Genomic DNA, 9,352 nt, shown 5'->3' on the forward strand with positions numbered 1-9,352 from the left:
GAGAGAGAGGATTTCGTTGCAATTAATCTCTAAAATCAAGCAACTAGTTTCCATCCGTGGACAATATATGATTTAATTAATTAATTATATATTTAATTAATTAATTATATATTTTATTAATTAAATATATTATGGTCACATATTTATATAATTTGATCACAGATTCACAATTTAATTAGTCACATATTATTTTTCGATCACAAATCATAATTTTTAAATGCAACAAATTATTTTAGGATCACAATTCAAAAATTTATAGGTCACAATTTGTTCAATAGTCACAGATCAAAAAGTAATCCGTCACAATTTGATGTATCGATCACACACAAATATTATAGGTCACAGTTTATTAGACGGTCACAAATTAATATATTTTTAGATCACATTAGTCACGATTTATCTTTTCATCGGTCACATATTTTTTATTGATCACAGATTAATCAAGTTAATGGTAACAATCAATCAAATAATTTGTGATCACCACCACAGCAAGCACAAAACCACCAGTAACCTCTCATCGTTGCAACACAAACCACCACCACATTAATAGGGACCAATCACCAAAACAATGAAAAACATATCACAAGATCTCGTCACCCGATCCATGTCATCCCACACACAAACCACCACCCACAACCACCACCATCACCGTTGACCATTGCAGACCGCCCTCAACACTCACAACAACTACTACCGCCCCGACTGCCACCACAGCACACCACCACCAATAAACCCCAAACTCGACATCACCGCCGCCACCATGATGGAAATAAATGAAAATATAAGCCTTTTCGCTCAAATTAGCAGATATTGCCGGAGCTAGAACCATTTTCTTAAGCTGTCAGAGAGAGAGAAGATAGGTGGAGAGAGAAAATACGGGTGGGAGGAGAGAGAAGAAATATTGGAGAGAGAAGGATATTGGATAGAGAATAAGTACGAGTGGGAGGAGAGAAAAGAAGATTGGAGAGCGAATAAATAATATTTAAACATGTAAAATCTGATTTTTGAAATGTTAAATTACTCGTATGATTTTTGAACCCTAGATTTTAACTCTAGGGATTTCTGTAATTTCCACGTAAAAAATCCTTCAATCTCAATTGTATGTTTTGATAAAGCCCACTTTAATTAAAGTAAAATCAATAAACTATATCTTATTCACCGTCATATTACTTGTCCGTATGCAGTTCTCGTGGGAAAAAATATAAAAAAACAAATTTTTGACGTCGTTATTGGGTATTTGTTAATTGAATTATTAATTTTGATTTTGATTATAACTGACGTCGAGTCTATAACTGAATGTTTCGTAGTCTCATTGTTCTTTTTGAACACAAATAAGCTTTGCATCTTAAATATAAATATAAATTTATTCGTAGTATTCTCTGAAATATATCTTACATTTTTCCAGTTCTACTTACCTCATTTTGAAAGAAAGTTTATAAAGTTATATTGTAGAACATATTGTTGAATGGATGGAAGAGAAAGTGAATAAAAATCGGGAAAATGTAATAGTAAAGGAAAAACATCCGAATTCTGGATTGGGCCCATAAGACAATTCTGAAAAGAGGACGACGAGACAAGCAATACTCACTGCTATGCTGTGATGTTCGATGGATTTTGGCCATTCGAGTTCGTTTAGTACTCGAAAATTGATTTTTAAAGTTTTGGAACTATTTTTGCCATTTAGTTCATTTTGGATTATTTTTATTTTTATTTTTATTTATTATTATTTTTTTTCAATTTTAGTTTGTCTACACTTTCTTTTCATTAATTTTAGTTGTTTTAAACTATGTGTAAACCCTTATAAGGGGTTATTTGATTGTTTTCGTTATCATTCATTAATAAAATTCGTGAGTTTATTTTTCCTAATAATTTGGTGGATTCCAAATTTCGTGTTCTTAAAATTTTTGCTTGAATTTCTTACTTCGCGCTGCGTCGCTAATTGTATCATAGCTCGTGTAATACATTTTGTTAGTTTACGTCCTGGGGATACTTTTGCCTTTTGGTCCGTTATGTTCTTGTCTGGAGGTTGCAAAATAACATTGGTTTGTAGGTGTTTTTTAAGCGTTCTATGTATGTGATTTATGGTCCATGGTGTTGCTTCATGGCAGGAGAATGCTTGATATTTTATGCTATATTTTTACCAAACTATTCATTCATTACAAGTTAATTTGTTACACCTCTTCTATGGAGGTTCTAGGTCATTGACACATAGCAGCCAGCTAGCAAGCTTCACCAAGTCTGACTACCTGGTCAAGCTAAATCATATATAAGGTAGTCGAAGTGATCCATCACCTCCATCGAGGTTCCATGTAGAGATCGACCCTCCATGGCCTAGGCAAGGTGCTATAACCTACTTCAGAATGGATCCAAGACCATTGGCCTCTTTGTTGATGTAAGACATCTACAATTTCATTGTTTCCAGGAAATCTTTCGTACTAGATTTTCCTATAACAGATTCAAGTGACATCTCTATTTCAGACGCTACGGTCAGCTTGTCAGTTTACTCTTCATAGATTAGATTTACACTTTACGTGGCTATTAGAAAAATTAAATACCGCTCTGCATATGATTAATGGGGTGACATTTAGGATAAAACACATTGATCATCAAGATAAAGTTACGTGTCTTTTTACCTAATGGTGATAATTCCTCATCTTTTATTATAAAATCTCATACTCAGGGGTGCGTTTGATTGTGAATATAAAATTTGCAAGGAGAAAAAATAAATTGCCTAGAAATTATTTGTATGAAAATTACTAATTAAATGTATTTGATTGATTTAGTTTTTAATTGTAAAAATATTAAATTTGTTCATTTTTTATTAATGAATAAATGAAAAAGGGCATAGAAGAGAGAGACAGAGAGTTACCAGAAAAAATGAAAATTACAATTCCCTAAAAAAAATGTTATCCTTGTTTTTGAGGAAAATATGGCTATACGACCAATAATTGGAAAGTATCTTCCCTAAAAAGAATTGGCAATCAAATACCCAAAAAGTAAGAATTTTGTTACATGTTGATACACTTGGCCTATCTACTGGGGTCCATAGCCCACCCATGCCGAACCACATGGCATTACGGCTGATGCCCTAGGCCAATGAAGATTGACCAACACCCATGAACAACTCTTGTGACGTGGTCCAGACTCTGGAATGCCAAGGTGGTACACATGGTCGAGATGGTTCATATCGAGACCCATCACACCAACGCCAAAGCCTAGGCCACCTCAAGTGTCACTCTTCCCCAAGGATTCGGTTTTACACAAGAATCATCTTAGAATGATTGATGGGACACACATCATAGAGTGCAAGTATCATATCTTGTCAAACATGACAGCGGCTCTGCTAATTAATAAATGTATAGTAGACACAATCAAACTTGATGCCTAGAATTTCACATGTGAATCAACAAGATGAGGTCACGTGCACTTCCAACCGAGGGTCACGATCCAACTTGTAATACTATAAATACTCTCCCATGTACCCCTACAAGGAATAATGCAAGATTCAATACAAGAAAAAACACTCTCTTTTACTCCCTTGTAACATACACGAGTTCACATACACATTCGAAAAACTGCAATTGGTAATTATTGTACAATCATTGTATAAATGTCTTGCGGATTCCTAACGTTGTCGTTCCGCTCCTTTGAGCCACTCCCACACCCTCGATCAACTTGTTCTAGACTATCCACGTGTTTTAGCGTGTTGGACTAGGCTTGTTTGTGCGCGGGTGGATCTGATATCTATTGGTAATATATTTTGGGGTCAACAAATTTGAATGGAAAAATGACATTTTTTTATATAAAGTAAAGTCAATCAAACACATTATTAATGTCATTTGAAGGTAATGTAATTTCACACGATCAACCTTGAAGTTACTCTCTCTCATCTTGTTATCCCATAAACCCCTAGCATCTGAACATTGATGTATCTCACGTCTTTCAATCATTCCACGCCCAAATATATCATACAAGTCAATTGATTTGACTGTCGAAGTGCACATTATCGTATCCCCCATCATCGAAGAAGGTCACGTATTTCTAACGATTTGTCCAAGTGTGCAGAAGTTTAGTTACGTAGACGTGAGTGACTACACTGCTTTTGTCAAACGTGCTTGGAGGAGGGTATAGTTGGAAGGGAAGAGGAATAAGTTGGGTAAGTGTGGTTGGGACATAGTGGCAGGGAGCGATCTGCACTTTGGGAGGTGGAAGAAGAGGTTGACACAACTTAGGTTGGAGGTGGCGGAACTGTATAATGGGTGTGAGAGTGGTAGATGGATGGATATGATTGAAGGCAAATGGATGGAGGATGCGATAACTATATTGGAAACAACGGGCTCGAGCTGAGTGGTTAAAAGTGAGACAAAAATGCAAAATACCTCCATATACGGGCCGAATAGCTCATTAGCAAACTAGGCCTTGGCCCAGGGCTACCTACGTAGTGGACTTGAGCCACGAGATATCTGGGACCTCAAAATATAAAAATTTAAAAGCCCAATAATGTCCTTTGAAAAAAAAAAAAAAACAGAAAGAAATAATAAAATTGGGATAGGTAGTCGAGAAAATTTGTAGAATTTTCTTGCATTAACTATTAATTTTTAATTATTTAGGTTTAGTTTTTATTCTTCAAATTCGATTGCTACTTTTGAATTTTTTACCTTTTAAAAATAGGATATTTTGCACAATATATGGTAGTCACCACCCTATCCAAAAATCCTTTGTGTTATATTTCTTAAATAAGAGAATTAATTCTCGGACAAATCAAATGACGAATGAGTACAATCGGAATAATATTTTTTATCACTGTAAATTGTGTTTGACTTGACCATGATTTAAGTTAATAAGGTTGCTAGGCCAATAAAAGAAATTATGTTTGGGACCTCATAATAATTTATTGCCTAAAATCTCAAAATTTTCAAGACTGACCTTGCATTAGTGAATTCATTTTTTGCGATGTGCTCATTCCCGTTGTCTTGACGATTTTATTTAATAGATGTCAAATATTCATGATGATGATGATGATGATAATAATAATAATAATAATAATAATAATAATAATAATAATAATAAGTGCAATTTATTCAAACTTGAATTCTTAAAAAACTTAACCATACTATTTCACTTTAAAAAATCTGCATTTTTTAAGCACACCTTATCACACTTTTAATCGTACACGTGGCAACCTAAGCATATACCTCTTCACACCAAGTCTAATCCAATTCCTGCATGTCCCGTTTCCTATTCATTTATTCTAAGAGTAATACTATTTAGAGTTGCTCATTGCGAAAGTTATCGTACGTGGCATCCTACGTGACGATTTATGTGACATTAGTCTTTAATTATATGGATTGAAAAATAAAAAAATAAAAATTAGGTCAGGTGACTTCATCCTCCAATCATGCACTCCTTTCTTCCCAAAAATCTCCCAACCCATGTCTCTCTGAATCCCCCCTCCCCAATTGGTGGATTCTCCCCCAATTGGCCAAAGATCAACCACCGCATCTGTTATTCACAGAATATTGGCCTTCAACATGTCTCGATAGCTGGCCGCCAGTGTTCTAATGAGCAAGAGTTTGGTGCCAGCTATCTATTGCTCGAGTTAATTGTTCCAATGGTCATTGAACTTAGGTCCATATCTTTGATTGACCACTGAAAATTAAAATGTCAAGTGTTGGTCACTGAACTTAGGTCCATGTCTTTGATTACTCACTAAAGTTTAAAATGTCGAGTTTTGGCAATTAAAATTTGAAAAATGTTATACATTACTCACTAAACTTTGAAAAATGATGTACATTACTCACCGTAAATTTGATATTTTTCAAAGTTCAACAGTTATGCTATTGAGTAACGTACGATAAATTTCAAAGTTCAGTGAGTAATGTACAATATTTTTCAAAGTTCAATGGTCAAAACTCGACATTTTAAACATCAGTGAGCAATCGAAGACATGAACCTAAATTCAATAAGTAATCAAAGACATTGACCTCAGTTCAGTGATCAAAACATAACATTTTAAACTTTAGTGACCAATCAAGGACATGCACCTAATTTCAGTGATCATTGGAACAATCAACTCCTGTTGCTCTGACAAAGTAAAATTATATATGTGATTCTTTGGTTTGTGAAGTTATTTACAACAAAAAAGCTGTTAAAAAAATTGATTTAGTGAGCAAAAAATTGGTACCCAATATGCAAACTGGGGATTAACCGTCATTTTTTCCCACAAATTTACCTTCTTGATTCCAGTCAGTTGTGGGATCTATATATTATTTTAGTTGTTGAAATTTTGATAATATGATGTGCGAAAAAAAATGCATTTCATCACTTAGTCAAAATCTTAACTAGGCTTCCTTTTATTGCATGAACAATGAAGATTAAAGTATTATATGCATTCCACATTGCTCCAAATTTATGCGTGTAAATGTAAATTGTAACAGTTTGTAACTATTTTATTTTAAAATGTATTTCTCATTCTTGTATTTTCATAGATTTAAAACTAATCAAGATGTGAAGAATGTGTGGATTAATAAGAGGTAAACAACTGCCTGATTTGCAAAGAGATTGTGTAAGCTCCTGATGTTGGAACGTATTTTGATTCATTGGACCACCTTTTTGAGTGCTATAAAAAATATGGGAAACAAGAAGGATTTGGAATTATAAGACAATCATTACAATCACTAGGGAAATTAAAATTTGTTTGTATCCCATGTTCTCGAGCAGGAAATTTGAGGTCTCTACAACAAATTTGCCTCAATCCTAATCCATTGATAAAAAGCGGGAGTAAAGCTAAAATTAATGCTTTTGTATTTAGTGATGGAAAGTTCAAGATTAATTCTATTATGCTTGATCACAATCATGGTTTGAGTCCACAAAAATCAAGATTTTACTCATGCAATAGGAAAATTAGAATTGGTGCTCAAAGAAAACTTGAATTGAATGATCGAGCTAGAATTGGTGTGGCAAAGAATTATCAAGCATTTGTAGTGGAAGCTGGGGTCATGATAATGTCTCCTTTTTGGAAAAAGATTGTAGAAACTATATTGATAAAAAAAAAAAAAAAAAGATGATTAAGACTTGGTATTGGAGATGCTGAAGCAATTCATAACTATTTTGCTTGGATGCAAGCAAATAATTCAAGTTTCTTTCATATGGTGGATGTAGATGATAATGCTCGAATTAGAAACTTATTTTGGGCCAATGCAAGGAGTAGGGCAGCATATGAAAAATTTGGCGATGTGGTTACATTTGAAACAACCCATTTGACAAATAAATATGGCATGCCTTTTGCACCTTTTGTGGAAATGAACCACCATCAACGCTCAATTTTATTTGGATGTGGATTACTATCAAATTAGGACACTGCTACATTCATTTAGTTGTTTTGTATTTGGCATGGACATGTACGAAGTTCCATAATTATAAATCAAGATAAAGCAATGCAAAAAGCGATTGAGATTGCAATTGTGTTTCCTCATCGTTGGTGTCTATGGCATATAATGAAAAAGGTACCAGAAAAGTTAAGGGGCTATAAAATGATCGGAAAAATAAAAAAATGCCTTGAATAATGTTGTTATGAATCTTTGGAGAAAGAAGAATTTGAAGGAAAATGGGAGCAATTCCTTAGTGAGTTCAATCTTTGTGAAATTGTGTCGTTTGACAATTTGTATAAAGATAGGCATCGCTAGGTTCCTGCATTGGTAAAGGACACATTTTGGAATGGTATGTCAACCCCACAATGAAGCGAAATAATAAATGCATTCCTTGATGATTACGTAAACTCAAAGACAACATCGAAACAATTTATTGAGCAATATGATAATGCTTTAAGAAGTAAGGTTGAAAAGGATACTCGTGAAGATTTTCAATCTTCTGCTACAACTGTTCCATGGGTTATATACGTTACGAAATAGAAAAGCAATTTCAAATTGTGTACATTAATTCAAAGTTAAGAGAATTTCAAAAAGAGTTGAGACACGTAAATTATATTGTGAAGTTTCTTGTGCTGATAAGAAATGGGTTATTTGATGTAGTTGAGGATGTATTGGCTCAAGATAACATAAAAAAGTTCATTTCATAGTTTATTTTGACGAAGAGGAAAATGAGGTTAAATGTGCTGGTTGATTGTTTGAATTTAGAAGGGGTCTTATGCAAACATATTTTATCGGTCTTTTTGAAACTAGCCCATTGTTTGAGCCACATTATTAGAATGAAAATGTATTTTTGAATAGTGTATTGATAGAAAATGTGTGGTTAAGAAATAAGGAAAAGTTTTGGATTTGTGTGTGATATTATTTTATTGAAAAACGTGTGGTAGAGATGATGTCAAATCACTGTTGAATAATGTATTTTTTTGAAAAATGTGGCTCAAACATGCCCTAGGTAAGCAAAAAGTTCTAGAAAAATACATCTTGGCTCGTTAGAGAAAAGATTTGAAATGAACTCATACGAAGGCGAAAGTTACCTATGATGATTGGAAAGGTGACACTGAGGCTCAACATTATCACAAGTTGCAAAAGAAATTAGACGATGTTGCTGACTAGGCTGTCATTTCTGATATGAATTGTGCTTTATTGTGCAATATGATGGACGAATTTCAATCAACAATAAGTGAGCCTGAATCAATTTTGAAGAGTTGTTCTTCATCAATTACTAATGCCGTTGGTGAGTTATGTAAAACTTTCGGTGAAAGCAATGAAATTCATAGTCTTCTAGTTGTTTGAAGACATGGACGTCCACCTAAGAATAGAAAGGTCTTTAACATAGAAAAGTTTGTTTCCAAGAAGAGAAAATGTGAAGACAAAAGAAGAAAGAAACAAGTACAAAAAATAGAGGTACAAGGTTACATATGATTATTTCAAATTTTTTAAATAATTATAATTAACAAGCGAAAGTAATCATAATTTTTATTTAGCTTCGAACTCAAGCAAAATTGAACAAGATGCTTGCATGCTAGTTAGGGTTAGCACACAAGAAAATACAAGTATCCACGTAATTTTGAATATTATTCTTATAGTCTTCAAATTTCATATAATTGTGATGACATTTCTAGATTTCATTTTCAATACATTGGCTTTCTAAACAATACAAACAAGCATTTACATTTGAACTTTTTTTGCATCAATGATAAGATTTGATCAACGTGTACCTTACTTTCAATAATTTCCACCGTTATTGCTGGGTTCTTTGGTTCACTTTTCATGGGTTCAAACTTACAAACCAGTTAATTGGCTTTTCTGGATTTTCTATCAATCTCCTGTGCCATTGTTGCTATGTGGGTTCGTATCATTTGGTATTACAGTACAGACTCCAAAATCAATGTTATATCTTTTTGTTTTTGTTGAATCTTTTTTTT

Source organism: Olea europaea, chromosome 21, assembly GCF_002742605.1.
Source record: "Olea europaea var. sylvestris chromosome 21, O_europaea_v1, whole genome shotgun sequence".
Lineage (NCBI taxonomy): Eukaryota > Viridiplantae > Streptophyta > Magnoliopsida > Lamiales > Oleaceae > Olea > Olea europaea.